Below are 26,822 nucleotides of genomic sequence, written 5' to 3'. Positions count from 1 at the left end.
AAGCAGCGGTCTTGTGACCGCTGCTTGATAAATCACGGCGAGCAAGTTCTAGTGAGAACTTGCTGCCGTAGGGGCTTCATAAATCTAGCCCATAGTGACAGGCATCGCGGGGGCTTCCCGTTACGTGTGGTGACTTCACGTGCAATGACGTGATGATGTCACTACACAACTTTATTTAAAATTGTCAATACAAAGTATAGGGAAAGGGGGCATGCTGCTTAGAAACCTGTATCTCAGGGATCTAAGCAGCTACAGACCCCCAAGACCCACCAATGGTATAAATCTTGGGGATCTGGGAGAAATAAAAAAGTAACAAAAAATGTTTTTTGAAAATAGTAAAAAACAGAATAATATTAAATTCAGCTTAGCACTCAAAGGGTTAACCTACCTTTATTTTCTAAGTTTTTCTAAGTTGTTAGTGCACTGTGCACACACTGGTCTGCGACTGCTAGTCTGCCAGTACCCATTTTGCAAAAAGAACTGAGGTTTTATTTTTATTTTTTATATATAAAAAAAGAAAATGTTCTTTAGTGTAGCTGCCCCCCCTCAATACCCTACCCTCTCCCAGATCCCTTTCCCAACATTATTTCCCCCCTCTCACTCGTTCCTTGCACTTTGCCATAGTGTAGCGGTCCCAGTCCTACCCACTCTCACCCGTGCTCACGCCCCCCGTGCGCTCTCCTGGCCCCATCATCCAGCCTAAACGGAACTACCTCTGGAACTCCCTCCAGTGATGGGCAACACAGAGTGGCTCTCTTTGCATCAGTGGCTAATAAAAGTGTATTGCAGGACGCCTCAATATCAAGGCATCAGTGCAATAACCTGAAAGTGGCTGGAAGCGATCACGATTGCTTCCATTGCTTGAAACCCCTGAGAATGTGCCAGTTTTTGTAGGACGTGCATGGTCGTTAAGGGGTTATGGGGGGTCTAAAAGGGGGGCTGATTTATGAGGATACCTATATCTCAAAAACTAAATATGTTACAGACGTGAAAATTGGTATTTAGATTTTCCTTTAAAAAAAAAGAAATATGTGTTTTAACATTTCCTGAAAATCCACTTAAGGGGGGTCAAAGGGGGGGTGATTTATGAGGATACCTATATCTCAAAAAACAAAACCTCGTTAGATTACGAGGTTTGTGTTATGAGTGAAAGAGCCTCATAGCACTACTTTTCACTACAGCTGCTATTACGAGTCTTGTAGGTATAGCTATACCGCACACTTTTTTGGCCGTCACGCAACGTAACTACCACACTTTTTAAAAGTCCTTTTTCAATGGGACTTCGATAGCGCCGGTATTACGAGTTTGCCTGTCCAGCCAAAAAGTGAGCGGTACAGCCCATAACTACAAGATCCGTACCGTAAACTGAAAGTCAGTAGTTATGGGTTTTACGTTACAAAGCTGTACCATAACTAAAGTGTCTCAAAGTACACTAACACCCACAAACTACCTATTAACCCCTAAACCAAGGCCCTCCAGCATTGCAAACACTAAAATAAAATTATTAACCCCTAATCTGCCACTCCAGACATTGCTGCCACTATAATAAACATATTAACCCCTAAACCGCCGCACTCCCACATCGCAAACACTAGTTAAATATGATTAACCCCTAATCTGCTGTCCCTAACATCGCCGCAACCTACATTACTGTTATTAACCCCTAATCTGATGCCCCCAAAATTTGCGCCACCTAACTACACTTATTAACCCCTAATCTGCTGCCCCTAATGTCGCTGCCACTATGCTAAAGTTATTAACCCTTAAACCTCTGGCCTCCCACATCACTAGCACTAAATTAAAATATTAACCCCTAAACCTAACCCTAAGTCTAACCCTAACACCCCTAACTTTAATATAATTAAAATAAATCTAAATACAAAATTATATTATTACCTAAATAATACCTATTTAAGACTAAATACTTTACCTGTAAAATAAGCCCTAAGCTAGCTACAATATAACTAATAGTTACATTGTAGTTATCTTAGGTTTTATTTTTATTTCACAGCTAAGTTTGTATTTATTTTAACTATGCAGACTAGTTAGTAAATAGTTATTAACTATTTACTAGCTACCTAGTTAAAATAAATACAAAGTTACCTGCAAAATAAAACCTAACCTGTCTTACACTAACACCTAACATTACACTAAAATTAAATAAATTACATTAATTAAATACAATTAATTAAATTATAACCCCCCCCCCACTAAATTACATAAAATAAAAAAGAAATGATCAAATATTTAAACTAATTACACCTAATCTAATAGCCCTATCAAAATAAAAAAGCCCCCAAAATAAAAAAAACCATAGCCTACACTAAACTGCCTTTTGCTGGGCATTGCACCAAAAAATCAGCTCTTTTACCTGTAAAAAAACAAAAAAAACAACCCCCAACAGTAAAGCCCACCACCCACGCATTTAGCTCTTTTTCTGTGCCCAAAGTCCCTAATTTAAAAATAAAACCCACCCAATAAACCCTTAAAAAAACCTAACACTAACCTCCGAAGATCCACTTACAGTTTTTGAAGACCGGACATCCATCCTCATCCAGCCATGAGTAGTCTTTATCCAAGCAGGCAGAAGTCCTCAACGAAGCCGGGAGAAGTCTTCATCCAAGCGACAAGAAGTCGTCCTCCAGGCGGGCAGAAGTCTTCATCCAGATGGCATCTTCTATCTTCATCCTTCCGATGCAGAGCGGCTCCATCTTCAAGGCATCTGGCGCGGAGCATCCTCTTCTTTCGCTGGCTATTCAATAATGAAGTTTCCATTAAATTACGTCATCCAAGATGGCGTCCCTTGAATTCTGATTGGCTGATAGAATTCTATCAGCCAATCGGAATTAAAGGGTAAAAAATCCTATTGGCTGATGCAATCAGCCAATAGAATTGAGCTTGCATTCTATTGGCTGTTCCAATCAGCCAATAGAATGCAAGCTCAATCCTATTGGCTGATTGGATCAGCCAATAGGATTGAAGCTCAATGGGTTTTTTTTTGGGGGGGGTGGTTGTGTGGGTGGTGGATTTTACTGTTGGCGGTTGTTTGTATTTTTTTTTTACAGGTAAAAGAGCTGATTTCTTTGGGGCAATGCCCCGCAAAAGGCCCTTTTAAGGGCCATTGGCAGTTTAGTGTAGGCTAGGTTTTTTTTTATTTTGGGGGGGCTTTTTTTGTAATTTAGTTAATTGTATTTAATTAATGTAATTTATTTAATTTTAGTGTAATGTTAGGTGTTAGAATAACTTAGGTTAGGTTTTATTTTACAGGTAAATTTGTATTTATTTTAACTAGATAGTTAGTAAATAGTTAACAACTATTTACTAACTAGTCTACCTAGTAAAAATAAATTTAAACTTAGCTGTGAAATAAAAATAAAACCTAAGATAGCTACAATGTAACTATTAGTTATATTGCAGTTAGCTTAGGCTTTATTTTATAGGTAAGTATTTAGTTTTAAATAGGAATTATTTAGGTAATAATAGTAATTTTTATTTAGATTTATTTTAATTATATTAAAGTTTGGGGTGTTAGGGTTAGGGTTAGACTTAGGGTTAGGTTTAGGAGTTAATATATCTATTTAGTGTAAGTGATGTGGGAGTCAAGAGGTTTAGAGGTTAATAACTTTAGTATAGTGGTGGCGGCGGCGGCGACGTTGGGGGCGGCAGATTAGGGGTTAATAAATTTATGTAGGTGGCGACGACATTGGGGGCAGCAGATTAGGGGTTAATAAGTGTAATGTAGGTGGCAGCGATGTCGGGGGCGGCAGATTAGGTGTTAATAAGTGTAATGTAGGTGTCTGCGATTAGCGGTGTTTAGACTCTGGGTTTATGTTAGGGTGCTAGGTTTAAACATAAATTTTCTTTCCCCATAGGAATCAATGGGGCTGCATTACGGAGCTTTACGCTCCATTATTGCAGGTGTTAGGCTTTTTTTCAGCCGGCTCTCCCCATTGATGTCTATGGGGAAATCGTGCACGAGCACGTCAAACCAGCTCAAACCACGTCAAACCAGCACTGGTATTTGTGTGCAGTATGAAGCTCAACGCTGCCATATTGCCTGCTAATGCAGGTTTTTGGAAAACCTGTAATAGCAGCGCTATTAAAGGGGAGCGGTGGATATAACTTGCAAGTTATTACCGACCCACTCATAACGCAAAACTCGTAATCTGGCCAAAAGATATTACAAACATGAAAATTGGTATTTAGATTACAAGAAACACACGGCTAGATTACGAGTTTTGCATTAGAGGCTATGCAGTGCTAACGAGCAGTTTTCTCTCACCGCTCACTTACATGCAGTGCTGGTATTACAGGTTTTTACAAACCCGGCGTTAAAAGGCAAGAAGTGAGCGTTGAGCAAAATTTTGCTCCTTACCGCACTCCAATACCAGCGCTACTTAAGTCAGCGGTGAGCTGGTCGACGCGGAGCATCCTCTTCAAACAAAGTCTTCTTACTGAATGACGGTTCCTTTATAAGATGTCATCCAAGATGGCATCCCTTAGATTCCGATTGGCTGATAGAATTCTATCAGCCAATCGGAATTAAGGTAGAAAAAATCAAGAGAGAGAACAGCACTCCGTGAGATAGAACAGAAGCTGGAATAACTTCCATGCATGTTCATTTTTATTGAATTCCTCAGGGTGCCAGTTCTTTTTGCACACTATGCCCCTTCACAGAGAAAAAATATCCTGAAGCATATCAGTCTGACCCTGCCCAATGACAGTCCAGCACCGAAATACCAGGCAATTCCTCTCTGAACAAGGGAAGCAACAACCCCAGACGATCGTTTCGGCCTCCTATGGGCCTCGTCAGTGAGGTGCAGTTGTATCTCTCTAAGGGCAAGTGTGCATGGAGTCCACGTCTGGTTTCCCCATTACTCTTAGGGTGACCCAAGAGTAATTTGCATAAAAATCAAGAGAGAACAGCACTCTGTGAGATAGAACAGAAGCTGGAATAACTTCCATGCATGTTCATTTTTATTGAATTCCTCAGGGTGCCAGTTCTTTTTGCACACTATGCCCCTTCACAGAGAAAAAATATCCTGAAGCATATCAGTCTGACCCTGATCAGCCAATAGGAATGAGCTTGCATTCTATTGGCCTATTGGAACAGCCAACAGAATGCGAGCTCACTCCTATTGGCTGATTGCAACAGCCAATAGGATTTTTTCTACCTTAATTCCGATTGGCTGATAGAATTCTATCAGCCAGTCGGAATCTAAGGGACGCCATCTTGGATGACATCACTTAAAGGAACAGTCATTCAGTAAGAAGACTTCATTTGAAGGATGTCTTTAAGATGGACCCGCTCCATGTCGGATGGATGATAGAAGATGCCGTCTGGATGAAGACTTCTGCCCGTCTGGAGGACCACTTCGCCCGGCTTGGATGAAGACTTCTCCCGGCTTCGTTGAGGACTTCGGCGCGGTTGGATGAAGACTTCTGCCGCTTCCTTGAGGATGGATGTCCGGTCTTCAGAACAGTAAGTCGATCTTCAGGGGGTTAGTGTTAGGTTTTTTTAAAGGGTGTATTGGGTGGGTTTTATTTGTAGGTTAGGGTTTGGGCCTGCAAAAGAGCTAACTGCCCTTTTAAGGGCAATGCCCATCCAAATGCCCTTTTCAAGGCAATGGGGAGCTTAGGTTTTTTTAGATAGTATTTTATTTGGGGGGATGGTTGTGTGGGTGGTGGGTTTTACTGTTGGGGGGTTGTTTGCATTTTTTTTTACAGGTAAAAGAGCTGATTACTTTGGGGCAATGCCCAGCAAAAGGCCCTTTTAAGGGCTATTGATAGTTTTGCTTAGGCTAGGGGTTTTTTTTATTTTGGGGGGGGCTTTTTTATTTTGATAGGGCTATTAGATTAGGTGTAATTAGTTTAAATATCTTGTAATTTGTTTATTATTTTCCGTAATTTAGTGTTTTTTTGTGCTTTAGCTAATTTAATTTAATTTATTTAATTGTTGTTAATTTAGTTAATTTATTTAAATATAGTGTAGTGTTAGGTGTATATATATAGGTGTTAATAACTATTTAATAACTATTCTACCTAGTTAAAATAAATACAAACTTGCCTGTAAAATAAAAATAAACCCTACGCTAGATACAATGTAACTATTAGTTATATTGTAGCTATCTTAGGGTTTATTTTATAGGTAAGTATTTAGTTTTAAATAGGAATTATTTAGGTAATAATATTAATTTGTAGTTAGATTTATTATAATTATATTTAAGTTAGGGTGTGTTAGGGTTAGGGTTAGACTTAGGTTTAGGGGTTAATACATTTAGTATAGTGGCGGCAAAGTTGGGGGCGGCAGACTAGGGGTTAATAAATGTAGGTAGGTGGCGGCGATGTTAGGGACGGCAGATTAGGGGTTAATAATATTTAACTAGTGTTTGCAAGGCGGGAGGGCCTCGGTTTAGGGGTTAATAGGTAGTTTATGGGTGTTAGTGTACTTTTTAGCACTTAAGTTATGAGTTTTATGTTACAACATTGTACCATAAAACTCTTAACTACTGACTTTTAAATGCGTTAGGACTCTTGATGGGGTAGGGTGTAACGCTCACTTCTTGGCCTCCCAGGACAGACTCGTAATACCAGCATAATGGAATTCTCATAGAAAAAAGACTTTACAAAGTTTACGTAAGTCGTTTTGTGGTAAGGCCAAAGAAGTGTGCGGTACCCCTAAATCTGCAAGACTCATAATAGCAGTGGTAGGGAAAAAGCAGCGCTAGGACCTGTTAACGCAGCTTTTTCAGCCTAACGCACAGCCGACAGAGAATTAACAAAAACTCAAGAAGTTCATGTCAGCGAGTGCGCAACCCAAATGGGCATACATGTGAGGGCACAGTCATGTTTTTCGCTATTTCTTACACATCACAAAATCCATGCGAGCGAAGCCACTGGGAAATACCAATTTTCACATCTGTAACATCTTTAGTTTTCGATATATAGGTATCCTCATAAATCCCCCCCCCCCTTTTGAGCCCCCTTAAGTGGATTTTGGGGAAATGGTAAAACACGTGCTTCTTTTTTTTTCAAGGAGAATCTAAATACCAATTTTCACGTCTGTAACATTGTCGGTTTTTGAGATTTAGCTATCCTCATAAATCAGACCCCCCCTTTTACCCCCCTTAAGTGGATTTTGGGGAAATGGTAAAACATATGTTTCTTTATTTTTCAAGGAGAATCTAAATACCAATTTTCACGTCTGTAACATCGTCGTTTTTTTGAGATATAGGTATCCTCATTCAAAAAATGCACCCTCTTTTTCACCCCCTTAGGGACGTAATTTCCAAAAATCCTTCCTTAGTGGGTGTCTACATCATAAAAGCAACGTACCTTCCAAATTTCACATTCCTAGGTTAAACGGTTTGAGCTGGGCGTTGATGAGTCAGTCAGGACTTCTTTTATATATACTAGTCCTAAAGCCCGTTCACACGGGCCATTTTTTTCAGTATAGCGGTCTCACCCCTTGCGCTCTCTCCCTCCCCCTCTATTTTGCTCTCTCTCTCCCCACTCTCTTTTGCTCTCTCTCTCCCCCTCTCTTTTGAGCTCTCTCTCCCTCTCTCTTTTGAGCTCTCTCTCCCCTCTCTCCCCCTCTCTTTTGCGCTCTCTCTCTCCCCCCTCTCTTTTGCACTCTCTCTCCCTCCTCTCTTTTGCTCTCTCTCCCCCTCTCTTTTGAGCTCTCTCCCCCTCTCTTTTGAGCTCTCTCTCTCCCCCTCTCTTTTGCACTCTCTCTCTCCCCCTCTCTTTTGCGCTCTCTCCCCCTCTCTCTCTCCCCTCCTTTTTGCGCTCTCTCTTCCCCCTCTCTTTTGCGCTCTCTCTCTCTCCCCCTCTATTTTGTGCTCTCTCTCTCCCCCATCTCTTTTGCGCTCTTGCTCCCCCCTCTCTTTTGCACTCTCTCCCCCCTCTCTTTTGCACTCTCTCTCTCCTCTCTTTTGCGCTCTCTCTCCCCCCTCTCATTTGCGCTCTCTCTCCCCTCTCTTTTGCACTCTCTCCCCCCTCTCTTTTGTGCTCTCTCCCCCTCTCTTTTGTGCTCTCTCCCCCTCTTTTGCTCTCTCTCTCCCCCTCTTTTGCGTTCTCTCTCTCCCCCTCTCTTTTGCGCTCTCTCTTCCCCTCTCTCTCTCTCTCTCTCTCTCTCTCTCCCCCCCCTCTTTCTCTCTCTCTCCCCCTCTCTTTCTCTCCCCCATCTCTTCCCCCCCTCTCTCTCTCTCTCCCCTCCTCTCTCTCCCCCTCCTCTCTCTCTCCTCCTCTCTCTCTCTCCCCCTCCTCTCTCTCTTCCCTCCTCTCTCTCTCTCTATCTCTTTCCCCTCTCTATCTCTCTCCCCTCTAGCTCTCGACCGTGTCTGGCCACGCCCCATTCACGCCCAGCCACGCCCCCCACTCACGCCCGGCCACTCCCACTTCTGCCGCAGATCAGACGACAGCTAGGGACTCAAAGGCCAGGTGTGTTTGTCCTCGTGCTGTCTCTACTGCGCATGATAGCTTCGGACAAACAAAGTTGGCCTTTTATATTATAGGATATAGATTAGTGCAGAATGTTGTATTCATTAGTGTATAAACAGTGTAGGTATAATGGTGAAAAGGAAAATAGGTCATCCTGTCTTCAGGTCAGTGACATTTTACATGCAGAAATGAACCATCAATGCTATTATAGCTATAATAAATAAGATTAAAAGTCGAGAATTTAATGTGATAACATGCATCTATTTTCTCTATCATTAATATAAAATATTAATCTACAGCTGCTTAACACATCACTAGAACATGTTGTTGAGAAACAGTAATTGCAGGGTACATGATTTCTCCGGGGGGGGGGGTGTTTCTTTGCCTGTGTAGCCAAAAATCCTAGCACCAACCCTGAAATATTGCAAGTTTTGCTGACAAAATAACAGTGAATTCATTCCTTAAAGTGAGGCAAATGGTGGGTAAGCCTGATCATTCTGCTTGTGTTTTATGTCCCTTTCAAGATTACACTTTGTGTTAAAGGCCGCTGTAATGCAGAAATGCAATACTGGGAGCTAGCTGAAAATATCCGGTGAGCCAATGAAAATAGGCATATGTTTGTAGCCACCAATCACCAGCTAGCTACCAGTAGTACAATACTGCTCTTCTGCCTACCTAGATATGCCTTTTAACAAAGGTTACCAAAAGAATTAAAGGAACATTGTACACTAGATTTGTACTTCCATAAATGTTTTGTAGATGAATAATTTATATAGGCTATCTGGGAGCATATTTTGTAATAATGTATAGTTTTGCCTATTTTGAAAAATCATTGTGCTGATTTACAGACCCCTTTCCAAAGTATCAGGTGCATGTGTACTTAATACTGTATGCTTATAAACTCCTCCTCGCTCCTGTTTGTGTAATAGATGAATGTTGTCACATCGCTATGTTGCTGCTCTTTTTTAATCTTTTATTTTGGACAATAAAGTTTTTACTTTTGACACTGTCCAGTGCATGCTGTGTATTGGATATTGATGTGGTATGGCGGATGGCTGTCGGCCATTCAACTGTGCACCGTATTCAGCTGTCTTATTCCACATACAGTGGGCGCATGCTTAGGAGTTAAAGTAAATGTAAACTTTAATTAATTAAACGCCAGTATCAAATTATTATATTAAAAACATGGGCACTTTAATTAATTAAATTTTACAAAGATGCTTATCTTTAAAAATACTTATCATTGCGTTATGGTAAACATAATGCCAATCCTCCGCCCGCAGCTCCTGCTTTCATTAGCAGATCATTGCCGAGTCCGGCTTCCTCCAATCGTTGCATTGCCCCATGAGCTGGATGCCAAAGGGGGCACACAACGATTGGAGGAAGCCAGATTTGTCATTGTTCTGCTAAAGAAAACAGGAGCTCTTTCTAAACCATGAAAAAATATATTTTTGGCTTTCATGTTGATCTGTATTAATATATAAAATACTCAAATAGTGACCGCACCACCTAATGTAGTACGTTATGCTCCAGCACGGGATGGAGTCTGGCCCTAGACTCAATATAAATATAATCAAAATAATCCCAGCCAAGGAGTCTTAGAATAATCAGCAAATAATTTTTAATAAATGTATATCCTGTATATGTTACAGAAAGGAAGACAAAATTAGATGAGAGCTTACTCACATCCACACCAGGACTAGTTTATGATCATATTTTAACATAACTGACAACAGATTACCAGTAGAAAAATGTAATGCTATACTTGATAATTATCACAAGTGTTTGCTGTAAATTTTGTGTATTTTTTCACATTAAAATTAAACTGAATCCTGCTGGGTGTTGCATTTTATTGCTATGCAGAATATTATAGACCAGCAGATGTCATTATAACAGAAGAATGCTAATTTTCATATTACCTGCACAGTGCAATAGCTATTCCCTAAGAAAATATCAGTAATCCAGCAGCAACTTTGATGTCATGTGGGACAATAGGTTAAAAGGTTAATTTGTATACAGAGACTTGTAAACTCATATAAAATGCACAAGTGTTACTGAAGGTTGTAAACAGAAAATCTAATGTCTGTGCAAATATCCTAAAAAGTATAATAATGTGCTTTTCATTCATTTTCACTCACTTATAGCCCTCCTTTCTATTAAAGGGACATAAAAATGCAAAATGGAAATGCATTCATGTGTTAAAAAATGTTATTATTGAACTACTGCTTGCTAGGGATAGGAGAATGTGGCTAAATTGAAATTTGAATGGTAGAATGAATATTCCTTTCGAAGATCAAAATGAAAATTCTTTAAAATTCAAAAATTGAATATTATTTTCGATTTTCCAATGTTAGTTTTGGTTTTCCAATGTTATTTTCAAATTTGAATGTTATTTTTTAATTTGAATGTTGCTTTTAAATTTGATAGTTATTTTTGAATGTTGCCTTCAAATTTTAATGTTCATAATAGTTCAAATATACACATTCAAATTTTGAATGTTTATATTCAATATAATATGAATATTCCAAATTGAAATGGATTTGCATTATTTCGAATTAGCATTTTAAAATGGGAAAACATAAAATTTTGATATTATAACAAATATTCCCGAATGTCAATTAAAATTTGCATACCAATATTCAAAATTAGAATGTTAGAATGTTTGATAAACATTCAAAATTTGATTCGAATGAACAAATGTATACAAATTTGTTTTACATTTCGAATGTTGCCAAATATTCGCCCATCACTACTGCTTGCGTATAACTATTGGTTTGATCTTGATCTCAATCTAGCTTTGATAATAAATAGCATATTAACAACTTACAATGAGCCATTTTCGATGTTCACTCAATCACAATCAGTCATTTTCATTGTTAATAGGCAGCAAAGAAAATCCTATACTTAAAGTGATGGTAAATCCAAGCGTATAAAAAACTCTAGGATTTACCATCACTAAAAATAAACATTAGTTTCTGTCATCGTTTCCTAAAAAACAATGTTAAACTCATCCTATCTGTAAGGCAAATATATCGCTAACTCAGCGCCTTCGGCCACCCACGGCACAGTGCTTTCTCCAGTGAGGTGACGTTTCTACCTCTAGACCAATAGCTGTGCTAGGATGTTAGTTGACACGCGCAGCTATTGGTTTAGAGGTGGAAACGTCACCTCATTGGAGAAAGCGCTGTGCCATGGGGGTCCGGAGACGCTGAGTTAGCGATATATTTGCCTTACAGATAGGGTGAGTTTAACATTCCGCTAGATTACGAGTTTTGCGGTAAGAGGGGTGCGGTGCTAACTTGCACGTTATTGTCACCGCTCACTTACCTACAGCGCTGGTATTACAGGTTTTTATAAACCCAGCGTTAAAAGACAAGAAGTGAGCGTAGAACAAAATTGAGCTCCATACCGCACTCTAATACCAGCGCTGCTTAAGTCAGCGGTGAGCTGGTTGTACGTGCTCGTGCACAATTTCCCAATAGACATCAATGGGGAGAGCCGGCTGAAAAAAAGTCTAACACCTGCAAAAAAGCAGCGTAAAGCTCCGTAACGCAGCCCCATTGATTCCTATGGGGAAAGAAAATGTATGTTTACACCTAACACCCTAACATGAACCCTGAGTCTAAACACCCCTAATCGTACACTTATTAACCCCTAATCTGCTGCCCCAACATCGCTGACACCTACATTGTACTTATGAACCCCTAATCTGCCGCTCCGGACATCACCGCCACTATAATAAACATATTAACACCTAAACCGCCGCACTCCTGCATCTCAAACACTATTTAAATATTATTAACCCCTAATCTGCTGCCCCTAACATCACCGCCACCTACCTACATTTATTAACCCCTAATCTGCCGCCCCCAATGTCACTGCCACTATACTACAGTTATTAACCCCTAAACCTAAGACTAAACCTAACCCTAACACCCCCTAACTTAATTATAATTAAAATAAATCTAACAAAAAAATCCTATCATTAACTAAATAATTCCTATTTAAAACTAAATACTTACCTGTAAAATAAACCCTGATTGGAACAGCCAATAGAATGCAAGCTCAATCCTATTGGCTGATTCAATCAGCCAATAGGATTCTAAGGGACGCCATCTTGGATGACGTCACTTAAAGGAACCTTTATTTATCGGTAGTCATCGGAAGAAGAGGATGCACCGCGCCGGATGTCCTGAAGATGGACCCGCTCCGCGCCGGATGGATGAAGATAGAAGTTGCTGTCTGGATGAAGACTTCTGCCCGTCTGGAGGAACACTTCTCCCGGCTTCGATGAAGACTTCTCCCGGCTTCGTTGAGGACTTCTTGCCGCTTCACTGAGGACTTCTCCCGGCTTCGTTGAGGATGGATGTCGGCTCTTCAAAACTGTAAGTGGATCTTCAGGGGTTAGTTGGGGGTTAGTTAAGGGTTTATTGGGTGTGTTTTAGTTTTAGATTAGGGTTTGGGCAGCAATAGAGCTAAATGCCCTTTTCAGGGCAATGGGGAGCTTAGGTTTTTTTAGTTAGGGTTTTATTTGGGGGGTTTGGTTGTGTGGGTGGTGGGTTTTACTGTTGGGGGGGTTGTTTGTATTTTTTTTACAGGTAAAAGAGCTGATTTCTTTGGGGCAATGCCATGCAAAAGGCCCTTTTAAGGGCTATTGGTAGTTTAGTTTAGGCCAGGGTACCGGCGCAATGGAAGTCCCATTGAAAAAAGACTTTATGAAAATTGCGTAAGTTAATTTGCTGTACGGACAAAAAAGTGTGCGGGACAGCTGTACCTACAAGACTCGTAATAGCAGCAGTAGTGAAAAAGCAGCGTTATAACCCATAACGCTGCTTTTTTACTCATAATGCAAAACTCGTGATCTAGCCGATTGTTATTTAGAAAACGATGACAGAAACTAATGTTTATTTTTAGTGATGATAAATCCTAGAGTTTATGGGTTTACTATCACTTTAACTTCTGCCGGTCCTGTTTTTCTGATCAATATCCAAATTCTCTACACATTTACAAGGCCATATTTCACTTATCAAATTCCACAGCTAAAATGGCGCGATAAACCCAGGACAACACTTTTCTAATTATTAACGAGTACCTCAAACAGTTTTCAATTGGAACATTATTTTTGCGTATTGGCTAAACACACCAAATTCACTCCCATCTTAGAGGAGAATAAAAAAGTAACATTAACAAATACAAACACTGCCTGCTTGATTAAAGGGACAGGATACACCAATTTTCATTTAACTGCATGTAATAGACACTACTATAAAGAATAATATGCACAGATACTGATCTAAAAATCCAGTATAAAACCGTTTAAAAACTTAGAAGCTCCCAGTTTAGCACTGTTAAAAAGGTTACTGTAACACCCACTGAAAGTGGTTCTATAGCAAAAAAAAAAAGCATACACTCCCCCCTCCCCTTCCTCTGCATATGAAAAGACTGTTTACACAAACAGGAGCAAGCTAGAGTAGGTATACATCAGTATTCTCCTAAAACTTTGGGACTTGGTTAGGAGTCTGAAAATCAGCACAATGTTATTTAAAAATAAGCAAAACTATACATTTTTTTTACGAAAAAAAAAGCTGTATAGGCTATATAAATGGATGATCTACAAAACATTTATGCAAAGAAAAATCTAGTGCATAATGTCCCTTTAAATACAGTTAAAAATGTATAATTAGCGCTTTTACACTAATTAAAATAAGAAAAATGAATTATCCAACAATCATACATGCCCACTATAATGTTATTGGCCCTTTTAAAATTCATTAAAAAGTTATACACACATATCTCTATTATTTTGGAGCACAACAGATTAATTGATCATATGTCACCTATTAGCATCAAGGGATCAATCAATATCAAGTCCCTTCAATCTGTGATGTAATTGCTAAACCCCAAAAATAGCCATTTTGTTTATCATTAATCATACACATTTAGGGCTAGATTACAACTGGAGCGCTAAATGATCAAACAGGCAAATTTGCAAGCTCGCAGTAGCAATTAGCGCTTATAAAATTAACCATATATCGGATCTCTGGTTAATTTTATAAATCTGCCCCAAATGCCCCTAAAATACTGTCTAGTGTAGTTTATTAAAACATAAAGTTGTCAACTTCTTTATTTTTTGACAAACTTACTGCACTAGGCAGTATTTTGGGGTTAAAGTTGGTGTTAGAAAAAAAACACAGCACTGAAAAATGCCTTTACATTGCGGTCAATGGGAACTGTATGTTCCCAGTAAATATATTTGTATAGGCTTTGTATATGCATATAAACACATAAATATATATGTATATCAGCATATACATATTGATTGCTGCCCTTCACTGTGCAACTTACCCCCTTCGCTGGCACTGAAGTTCTGATGCCGTCTGTGACGGCATCAGAAGGAGGCTTCCGTAGGAGCCTAGGAAGTGCGCTCGCGTGAGCGCAATGCTTCCTAGCAATACGAATGCAAGCGGCTAACTTGTAATACCAGCGCACATTATCATGCTCTGATATTACAAAGTTCAGCGCTAACATCGCTTTTATGAAAGCGATATATAGAGCTCCACTTATAATCTAGCCCTTAGTCTTTGGATTCAGAAATCAAGACAGTATTATTTAGGAAAATAACGACTTTGTGCTGTTTTCAGGAGGGAAGGATTTCATGTTTGAGGGGTATGAAGTGTACAGGTATTTTGTGACTGTGATCACTAGAAAAACTGTCAGTATTGGCTGAAGTTCAGAAATACAAGCACAAGGTTATGATCAATCACTATGTGTTTATTAACACCTGCAGTGGGGTTAAATACATAATTAAAGTCACCTCCAGTCCAGAGCTGCAAAGCACTACTGGGAGCTAGCTGAACACTACTGGTGATCCAATGACAAGAGACAAATATGTGTAGGCACCAATCACCAACTAGCTCCCTGTAGTGTATTTTTGCTCCTAAACCTTATCAGGTATGCCATTCAACAAAGAGAACAAAATAAATATGATAATAGAAATAAATTGACAAGTCATTAAAATGGCATGCTCTGAATCATGAAAATGTAATTACTGTACATGCACACAACACACTGCAGGAATAATGGTGTGAATGTTTATTTGCCCCAAGCACTTTGACAGAGGAATTGTCACATGACACACCACAGTGGAACTTGAAGAATAAGCATAAAGGAAATGCATTTACAGGTGGCCTACAGCTATATCAGAAATGGGTTGCGTGCATAATAAAAATTAATAACTTTTAAAACAAGCATTTCGCAAGCACATGTCTATTAAAATATGTTTTTAATAGTATTTTAAAAAGCTCTGCTGTACATTCAAATAGGTCCTTGCCCTTTCAAGTGGTTTCATCATATTACTGGCAGCTACATTTGCTGCATTTCAGAGATTTGAAAACAAAGGAAAAATTAGAAGTAAGCGTTTCGCTCAAATGCCTGTTCACTTATCCCCCCATAGAAGTCAATGGATAGAAAAAAGTGGAAAAAACACCCGACAAAAAAATATGAATATTTCACGTTCCAATGTTCTTCTCATAGAAGAATATGTTCTATTTATTCATAAACAAATATTTCTACATATATCTGATGGTATTTGGTGCAATATATATATATATTATTATTATTATCGGTTATTTGTAGAGCGACAACAGATTCCGCAGTGCTATAAACAAAGGGGGAGTACAACAAAACAATTATAGGGTAGAGGGCCCTGCCAAGAGTTGCACTGTTGTAGTCAGCTCTTAAGAAGGTGATCTACAAACAGCTGTACTTTAAGGCTTACATGCTAAGAGGGTTCAGGGGAATGCAGTGGAGGAGAGGAACTAGTATTAGGAAAGGTTAGCGTAGGTTGTATGCGCCCCTGAACAGTAGAGTCTTTAGGGAGCACTTGAAGCTTTTAAAACTAGAAGAGAGTCTTGTGGAGCGAAGCAGAGAGTTCCACAAGATGGGAGCCAGTCTGGAGAAGTCCTTTAAACGGGAGTGTGATGAGGTGACAAGAGAGGAGGAGAGTAGGAGGTCATGAGTAGAGCGAAGGGGACGGGAGGGAGAGTATCTGGAGACAAGGTCTGAGATGTAGGGGGAGCAGTGCAGTTGAGGGCTTTGTATGTAAGAGTGAGAGTTTTGTGTTTGATCCTAGAGGCAAGAGGAAGCCAGTGAAGGGATTGGCAGAGAGGCTCAGCAGATGAAGAGCGACGTGTAAGGAAGAGGAGTCTGGCAGAGGCATTCATTATGGATTGTAAAGGAGCTATATATATACATGATTATATATAGGTATAGATATATACAGATATATATATATTGAAATATATATTTAAAAATACATACAACATATTATGCTATGTAAGGAACATTGGACTGTGAAATATTTATAGTAAAGACATAGTTAAAACTTTTATTAAAAACTAGGTGATAAGCCTACACAGAGGGCAGTCTATGTTTAAAAAATACAAACCCCCAAGCTAAAGTTATAAAAAATAAAAAAGTAAAATTAATGAAAAAAATTAAACCTAAACTAATACCCCTATAAAAAATAATAAATCCCAAAATAAAAACACCTCCTAAGCTAATACTAAACTACCAATAGCCCTTAAAAGGCCTTTTGTAGGGCATTGCCCTAAGTTAAAAAGCTCTTTTACCTCTAAAAAAACACTAAAAAAAGCCTAAACCTAAGTCCCAAAAAGGGAATGTTCCTGAAGTCCAGGTCTTCTTCCAGACGGATCCATCATCTTCTTTCTTCATCCGGAATGAAGGCGGCGCGGAGTGAAGGTGCAGAGCTGTATTCCCAAAGCCTGGATCCTCAGCGGTGGTCCTCAACGGCGGCGTTCCTCTGTAGTAGGTAGGCTTCTCTTCATCTGATGTCCGTCGTAGACTGAAGATTGAATGCAAGGTACCTGTCAGGGTTTTCCCCTGTTTTGCTTGCCATGATCTGCTGCAGCCATTTTACTCACCTCTCTGCACTTCCTTTTATGGTCAGACTGGTGTACATCATCCGTGTGAGACAGGAGGCAGTCTCAGAATTGTGATGTCATCACTTATTATTTAAAGGGCCTCTGTTCAGTATGCTTTGCCCTTGCGTTGTCTCAGACCTGTTTGTGAGAGCTCCTGTGTATAACTTGGCTGTGTGACGTCCCTCCTGGTTCCTGATCCCTGGCTTGTTCCTGACTCTGCTGTTCTCCTTGTTCCTGATTCTGGCTCGTCTGACTACTCGCTTTGGCTCCTGACTCGGCTCGTCTGACTACCAGCTCTGGTTTTCATTCCTGGCTTGTTATTTGACTTGTGGACAATTTATTATTTTTTGCTATTAATAAAGGTGTGATTATTTTTGCACTTCTCGTCGCAGTCTGATTCCTGGCACCCTGACAGTACCGCAATCAATTTGGGGTACCTTGCATTCCTATTGGCTGAAATTTTTAAATCAGCCAATAGGATTAGAGCTACTGAAATCCTATTGGCTGTTCAAATCAGCCAATAAGATTTCAGTAGCTATCATCCTTTGGGGTGATTTAAAAATTTCAGCCAATAGGAGTGCAAGGTACCCCAATAAATATGGGGTACCTTGCATTCAATCTTCAGTGTGCGATGGATAATCACATGAAGAGGAGCCTCCATGCTGCCACAAACCGCCGCCATTGAGGACCGTCGCTAAGGATCCAGGCATCGGGAACACAGCTCTGCACCTCTACTCCATGCCACCTTCACTCCGGATGAAGATAGAAGATAATGGATCCGTCTGGAAGAAGACCTTCTCTGCCGGACTTCAGGAACAGTGAGTACCTATTTGGGGCTTAGGTTTATGCTTTATTTTAATTTTTGGGGGATTTTTTTTTTTTAGATTAGGCTTTTTTGGGCTTGAAAAAGAGCTGATTGCCCTTTTAAGGGCAGTAAAAGAGCTGAATGCCCTTTTAAGAGCAATGCCCATACAAATGCCCCTTTAGGGGCAATGGGTAGTTTAGTTTTTTTAGTGTTAGTTTTTTTTAGTTTGGGCGGTTTGGTGGATGGGGGAGCATTTACTGTTAGGGGGGACTTAGTATTTTTTAGAGGTAAAAGAGCAGTTTAACTTAGGGCAATGCCCTACAAAAGGCCCTTTTAAGAGCTATTGGTAGTTTAGATTAGGGGGTGTTTTTATTTTGGGGGGCTTTTTTATTTTCATAAGGATTAGGCATAATTTTTTTTTGATAATTTTGTTTATTTTTTCTGTAATGTTAGACTTTTTTTATTTTTTGTAATTCAATGTTAGTTTTTTTAATTTTAATTGTAATTTAGTAGTAATTGGGGTTAATTTAGTGGGTGTTAGGTTAGGGGACTTAGTAATTAAATTAGTTATTTGTATTGTGGGGGGGTTGGCGGTATAGGGGTTAATATATTAATTAGGGTTACTGCAATGTGGGGGTTTGGTGGTTTAGGGGTTGATAGGTTAATTAGGTTTATTGCGATGTGGGGTGTTGGTGGTTTAAGAGTTAATCGGTTAAATAGGTTTATTGCAATGTGGAGGGTTGGCAGTTTTGGGGTTAATATTTTAATTATGTTATTTGCGGTTTGGGGGTTAATAACTTTATTATTTTGCGATGTGGGAGTTGACGGTTTAGGTATTTGTTAATACTGTGTGTGAGAGGTTAGGTTTTTTTGTTATACTTTGTGCAGGCGGTTACATGTTTTTATTTTTATTTCTTGCGGGCCTCTCGCAGCCAACATTCCTTTGAGGATGCGTGCGCAACTGGCAACGGCGATGGATGCGTTACAAAGGCGATTATATTATAGATGAATATTGCATAAATATGTTTTTTCATGTTTTCATCTACTCAACTACAAAGGGCTCTACTGCACTTCTATATATGTGTCTATATATGTGCACATATGTATTTATATGTTTATATATGTCTGTAATTACATATGTGCACATATATAGACTTATATATATATTCATACATCTTTAGACATATATATGTATGTATCGCTATGTTAAAGCTCTTTCCTTGCCTTCTTTTTCTAACACCTGAGATCTCATAACTTTGAGCCCTTATAACTTTTGTGTGCAATATTTATTTGCACCATGCTTTTTCAGCATACGTGATTGGCCACCAGAGGTAGAACCTGAGCACATACATTCTCCAATCGCGTATGCTCAGAGGAATAATGCACAAATGAAATGCTCTAAACTGTAAGCGCAGGTAATATTTGTGTTACTGATCCTATCTTATTATGACCTCGATATTGGCAGTCAGTATCTTGTCTTTGAATTTGGGCAATATTGTCAGGGTGTTTTTCTGGTGATTACAATCCCAAATGGCTTCTGCAGATGAGAGGACCCAGCCGTGAATTCATTTTTATACTTCCCAAAATTGTTAGTTAAAGGGATAGTAAAAGCAAAGGAATATGAAACACAACATTTTTCTTTCATGATTCACATAGAGCATGCCATTTTTAACAACTTTCCAATTGACTTCTATTATCTAATTTGCTTTGTTCTCTTGCTATCCTTTGTTGAAAAGAATACCTAGGTAGGCTCAGACGTAGCAAAGCACTACTAGGAGATAGCTGCTGATTGGTGGTTGCACATTTATGCCTATGGTCACTGGCTTACGTGATGTCTTCAGCTAGCTCCCAGTAGTGTATTGCTGTCCCTTAAACAATGGATACCAAGAGAACAGAGAAAAATTGACAATAGAAGTAAATTGGAGAGTTGTTTAGAAATATATGCTTTGTCTGGATCACAAAAGAAAAAAAATGGGTTTAATGTCACTTTAAATGGATAAAGCATGACATTTTAAACTTTCCACTTTACTTTTGTTATCAATTTTGCACAGTTCTCTTGGTATGCTTTGTTAAAGAGTAATCCCAGGTTAGTTCAGGAGCGTGCATGTGTCTCTTGCCATCTGGCAACAGTATTTATAACATTGTTTAAAGCAATGCTATACATTGATACAAACACTGCTGCTATAGACAGCTGAGAAGACATGTGCACGCTCCTAAGCTCCTATCAGCCAACCTAGCTTTTCTCTTCAACAAATTATATCAAGAGATAGTAAATTGATAATAGAAGTAAATTGGAAAGTTTTTAAATCACATGCTCTATCTGAATCATGAACGTTTCATTTTGACTTTACTGTCCCTTTAAACATCTTCCCTTTTGCAGCATAACCTCTTTGCAAAATGTGTATATTTAATTAATCTGAATATCTGTTGGGTGTAAGCGAAGTGATACCCTAGCAGTAGCTGCAGATGTAGTTCAGAAATTACGGTACTTTAATAGGAGGGTTATATCACCCATCCTACTTAGTGGATTTTAGATTTGTTTCCTGTCTCTGATACAGTCGGCTCATTTTTCCTTCTGTCTGAGTGCAAGAGAAATTCCAGTCCAATCAGCCAAGAGTAAATCCATCCTCCCACAGTATATAGTCAGCATCCCCCACTGCACAAATCTTCACTAACCCCTTTATAACCCAATTACTCTTCTGCTTGTGCTGCTGAGTGTTTACACATAGACAGCCTGCAGAAACCTCCATCTCTGCCACTTTCTGCCCTGCACTGATAAAAGCACTTATGCAAATTCACATACCAGCACATCCCATGGGACGCCCTTGTGCATTACTCCCACCCCCCTGTAACAAAATACATCTCTTTATATGGGCATAGAGGGATCAGACAAACAGTAATGAAAATACACACACACATGAACTGGCACATACACACGCTGCTTACAATATAAAATAGGAGAGAATGATTATTTATAAAGAGTTAAATTATTCTGAAGGTAGGAGGAAATTGAGTAGTTATGTAAACACAAAAAGTCTACCAAGCAGAAAGTGGTAATTAAGTAATAAATATATTGCTTTAGAAAGACAGATTGCAAGGAGTGTCCTGCCCTTATTTTCCCTTGAACTTTTTCTGTAATCTGGAAAAAGTTTTATACAGTTATATGTCTAAAAGTTTTCCTGGACCCCAAAGAATTGTAAAAAAGGAAGATATTTTACCTTTAAAATTTTCTCAGTAGCCACAACCAACTGTAAAATTACTTTAAGCAGCCAATCAGGATGCTAGTCCCGGACTTACAACAAGGGAGCGTGCATTTGGCATAGGCAGACACAGTCATGCTTTTTCCCTCCTCAATTTAACCCTTTGATGACCAAGGACGTGCCACGTCCTACAAAAAATTGTTGTTAACGACCAAGGACGTGCCTTGCACGTCCTCAGAGGTTTCAAGCGCTGGAAGCGATCGTCATCGCTTCCAGTCGCTTTCAGGGTATTGCAGTGATGCCTCGATTTTGAGGCTTCCTGCAATACCCTTTTTTAAGGAACCGATGCAGAGAGAGACACTCTGTGGCCCTCTCTGCATTGGCCAGCACTGGTGCCGATCGTTGGTGGCGTGGGAGGGATAGCAGGGAGTCAGGTGGGAGGCCCATCACTGGAGGATTTCCTGCAAGCGGGGAAAAGAGGTCCAGGAGCATGCATGAGGGGCGGGAGTGTGCATGAGGGGGGGGAGCGTGCGTCAAGGGGCGGGAGCGCGCGCGAGGGGGCGGGAGTGGGTGGGACCGCTACACTATGGAACATTTTTAGTGAAAGGGAAGGAGGGAGAGGGAGGGATAAGTGTTGGGAAAGGGATCTGGGAGGGGGTAGGTTATTGAGGGGGGCAGCTACACTACAGAAAAATTGGTATTTTTATTTTTTTTACAAAAATTGGCCTAATTTACAGCAAACTGGGTACTAGCAGACAGCTGCCACTGCCAGTACCCAAGATGGCAGCAAATAGGTAGAGAGGGGAAGGTTAGAGAGCTGTTTGGGGGGATCAGGGAGGTTAAAAATATATATATAAAACAATTATATAAAAAAGCCTTTTATTTTAAAACTTGCAGACTTTCTGCCAGCACTTAAGATGGCAGTGACAATTGTGAGGTGGGGGAGGGAAGAGAGCTGTTTGAGAGGGGTCAGGGAGGGATCAGGGGGTGGGATGTGTCAGGTGGAAGGCTGATCTCTACACTAAAGCTAAAATTAAGTAAGCTACCTAATTAACCCCTTCACTGCTGGGCATAATACAAGTGTTGTGCGCAGCATCAAAGCTCTATGTCTGATATTTCTAAACAAAGGGGATCCCAGATAGGCATTTACAACCATTTGTGTCATAATTACACAACTTTGGGGATCTTTTCCCAAAACTCCAATCTATCAGTAGGCAAAGAATACAATTTTTTAAACTTTGAAGAAGGACTAAAAACATAATTTATGTAAGAACTTACCTGATAAATTAATTTCTTTCATATTGGCAAGAGTCCATGAGCTAGTGACATATGGGATATACAATCCTAACAGGAGGGGCAAAGTTTCCCAAACCTCAAAATGCCTATAAATACACCCCTCTCCATACCCACAATTCAGTTTAACGAATAGCCAAGCAGTGGGGTGATAAAGAAAGGAGTAGAAAGCATCAACAAAAGAAATTTGGAAATAATTGTGCTTTATACAAAAAATCATAACCACCATAAAAAGGGTGGGCCTCATGGACTCTTGCCAATATGAAAGAAATGAATTTATCAGGTAAGTTCTTACATAAATTATGTTTTCTTTCATGTAATTGGCAAGAGTCCATGAGCTAGTGACGTATAAGATAGCAATACCCAAGATGTGGAACTCCACGCAAGAGTCACTAGAGAGGGAGGGATAAAGAATAAAGACAGCCAATTCCGCTGATAAAATTAATCCACAACCCAAATCATACGTTTTAATCTTATAATCGAAAAGAAAAAAAACTGAAATTATAAGCAGAAGAATCAAACTGAAACAGCTGCCTGAAGAACTTTTCTACCAAAAACTGCTTCTGAAGAAGAAAAAACATAAAAATGGTAGAATTTAGTAAATGTATGCAAAGAAGACCAAGTTGCTGCTTTGCAAATCTGATCAACTGAAGCTTCATTCTTAAAAGCCCAGTAAGTGGAAACTGACCTAGTAGAATGAGCTGTAATCCTCTGAGGCGGGGATTTACCCAACTCCAAATAAGCGTGATGAATCAAAAGCTTTAACCAAGAAGCCAAAGAAATGGCAGAAGCCTTCTGACCTTTCCTAGAACCAGAAAAGATAACAAATAGACTAGAAGTCTTCCTGAAAACTTTAGTAGCTTCAACATAGTACTTCAAAACTCTCACCTCATCCAAAGAATGTAAAGATCTTTCCAAAGAATTCTTAGGATGAGGACACAAAGAAGGGACAACTAATTCCCTACTAATATTTTTGGAATTCACAACTTTAGGTAAGAATTTAAATGAAGTCCACAAAACTGCCTTATCCTGATGAAAAATCAGAAAAGGAGACTCACAAGAAAGAGCAGATAATTCAGAAACTCTTCTACCAGAAGAGATGGCCAAAAGAAACATCACTTTCCAAGAAAGCAATTTAATGTCCAAAGAATGCATAGGCTCAAACGGGGTAGCCTGTAAAGCCTTCAAAACCAAATTAAGACTCCAAGGAGGAGAGATTGATTTAAAGACAGGCTTGATACGAACCAAAGCCTGTACAAAACAATGCATATCAGGGAGTTTAGCAATTTTTCTGTGGAATAAAACAGAAAGAGCAGAGATTTGTCCTTTCAAGGAACTTGCAGACAAACCCTTATCCAAACCATCCTGAAGAAATTGTAAAATTCTAGGAATTCTAAAAGAATGCCAAGAGAATTTATGAGAAGAACACCATGAAATGTAAGTCTTCCAAACTCGATAATAAATCTTTCTAGAAACAGATTTACGATTTAATGATTTGAGATCCTGATGGAAAAACGGACCTTGAGATAGAAGGTCTGGCCTTAGTGGAAGTGGCCATGGTTGGCAACTGGACATCCGGACAAGATCTGCATACCAAAAACCTGTGAGCCCATGCTGGAGCCACCAGAAGCACAAACGATTGCTCCATGATGATCTTGGAAATCACTCTTGGAAGAAGAACTAGAGGCAGAAAAATATAGGAAGGTTGATAACTCCAGGGAAGTGTCAATGCATTCACTGCTTCCGCCTGAGGATCCCTGGACTTGGACAGGTACCTGGGAAGTTTCTTGTTTAGATGAGATGCCATCAGATCTATTTCTGGAAGCCCCCACATCTGAACAATTTGAAAAAACACATCTGGGTGAAGAGACCACTCGCCCGGATGTAAAGTTTGACGACTGGGATAATCCACTTCCCAATTGTCTATACCTGGGATATGGACCGCAGAAATTAGACAGGAGCTGGATTCTGCCCAAACAAGTATCCTGGATACTTCTTTCATAGCTTGAGGACTGTGAGTCCCACCCTGATGATTGACATATGCCCCCGTTGTGACATTGTCTGTCTGAAAACAAATAAACGTCTCTCTCTTCAATAGAGGCCAAAACTGAAGAGCTCTGAGAATCGCACGGAGTTCCAAAATATTGATTGGTAATCTCGCCTCTTGAGATTTCCAAACCCCTTGTGCCGTCAGAGATCCCCAGACAGCTCCCCAACCTGAAAGACTTGCATCTGTTGTGATCAAAGTCCAGGTTGGACGAACAAAAGAGGCCCCTTGAACTATAGGATGGTGATCTAACCACCAAGTCAGAGATAGTCGAACATTGGGATTTAAGGATATTAATTGTGATATCCTTGTATAATCCCTGCACCATTGGTTCAGCATTCAAAGCTGAAGAGGTCTCATGTGAAAACGAGCAAAAGGGATCGCGTCCGATGCTGCAGTCATGAGACCTAAAACCTCCATGCACATAGCTACTGAAGGGAATGACTGAGACTGAAGGTTCCGACAGGCTGCAACCAATTTCAGACGTCTCTTGTCTGTTAGAGACAAAGTCTTGGATACTGAATCTATTTGGAAACCTAAAAAGGTTACCCTTGTCTGAGGAATCAAAGAACTTTTTGGTAAATTGATCCTCCAACCATGTCTTCGAAGAAACAACACTAGTTGTTCTTTGAATTTTAATTCTTCTACATTTAATCTGCCCCCTACCAGCTGAGCTGTAATGAGGGCCGCACCTTCATGCGGACTTGGGGGCTAGTTTAGATCTCTTAAATGGCTTGGATTTATTCCAGATTGAGGAAGGCTTCCAATTGGAGACAGATTCCTTAGGGGAAGGAATAGGTTTCTGTTCCTTATTTTGTCGAAAGGAACGAAAATGGTTAGAAGCTTTAAATTTACCCTTAGATTTTTTATCCTGATTCAAAAAAGCTCCCTTCCCCCAGTGACAGTTGAAATTATAGAATCCAACGGAGAACCAAATCATTTATTACCTTGGAAAGAAAGAGATAGCAATGTCGATTTAGAAGTCATATCAGCATTCCAAGATTTAAGCCATAAAGCTCTTCTAGCTAAAATAGCTAAAGACATATATCTAACATCAATTCTAATGATATCAAAAATGGCATCACAAATGAAATTATTAGCATGTTGAATTAATTTAACAATGCTATACACATTATGATCTGATACTTGTTGCGCTAAAGTTTCCAACCAAAAAGTTGAGGCAGCTGCAACATCAGCCAAAGAAATAGCAGGCCTAAGAAGATGGCCTGAACATAAATAAGCTTTCCTTAGATTAGATTCAAGCTTCCTATCTAAAGGATCTTTAAAGGAAGTACTATCTTCCGTAGGAATAGAAGTACGTTTAGCAAGAGTAGAGATGGCCCCATCAACTTTGGGGATCTTTTCCCAAAACTCCAATCTATCAGTAGGCAAAGAATACAATTTTTTAAACCTTGAAGAAGGATTAAAAACATAATTTATGTAAGAACTTACCTGATAAATTAATTTCTTTCATATTGGCAAGAGTCCATGAGCTAGTGACATATGGGATATACAATCCTAACAGGAGGGGCAAAGTTTCCCAAACCTCAAAATGCCTATAAATACACCCCTCTCCACACCCACAATTCAGTTTAACGAATAGCCAAGCAGTGGGGGGGATAAAGAAAGGAGTAGAAAGCATCAACAAAAGAAATTTGGAAATAATTGTGCTTTATACAAAAAATCATAACCACCATAAAAAGGGTGGGCCTCATGGACTCTTGCCAATATGAAAGAAATGAATTTATCAGGTAAGTTCTTACATAAATTATGTTTTCTTTCATGTAATTGGCAAGAGTCCATGAGCTAGTCACGTATGGGATAGCAATACCCAAGATATGGAACTCCACTCAAGAGTCACTAGAGAGGGAGGGATAAAAATAAAAACAGCCAATTTCCGCTGAAAAAATAAATCCACAACCCAAAAAAGAAATAAGTTTATTTTCATAAATGAAAGAAAAAAACTCAAATCAAAAAGCAGAAGAATCAAACTGAAACAGCTGCCTGAAGAACTTTTCTACCAAAAACTGCTTCCGAAGAAGCAAATACATCAAAACGGTAGAATTTAGTAAATGTATGTAAAGAGGACCAAG

Source organism: Bombina bombina, chromosome 3 (genome assembly GCF_027579735.1).
Source record: "Bombina bombina isolate aBomBom1 chromosome 3, aBomBom1.pri, whole genome shotgun sequence".
NCBI lineage: Eukaryota > Metazoa > Chordata > Amphibia > Anura > Bombinatoridae > Bombina > Bombina bombina.
This window is presented reverse-complemented; position numbering follows the sequence as displayed.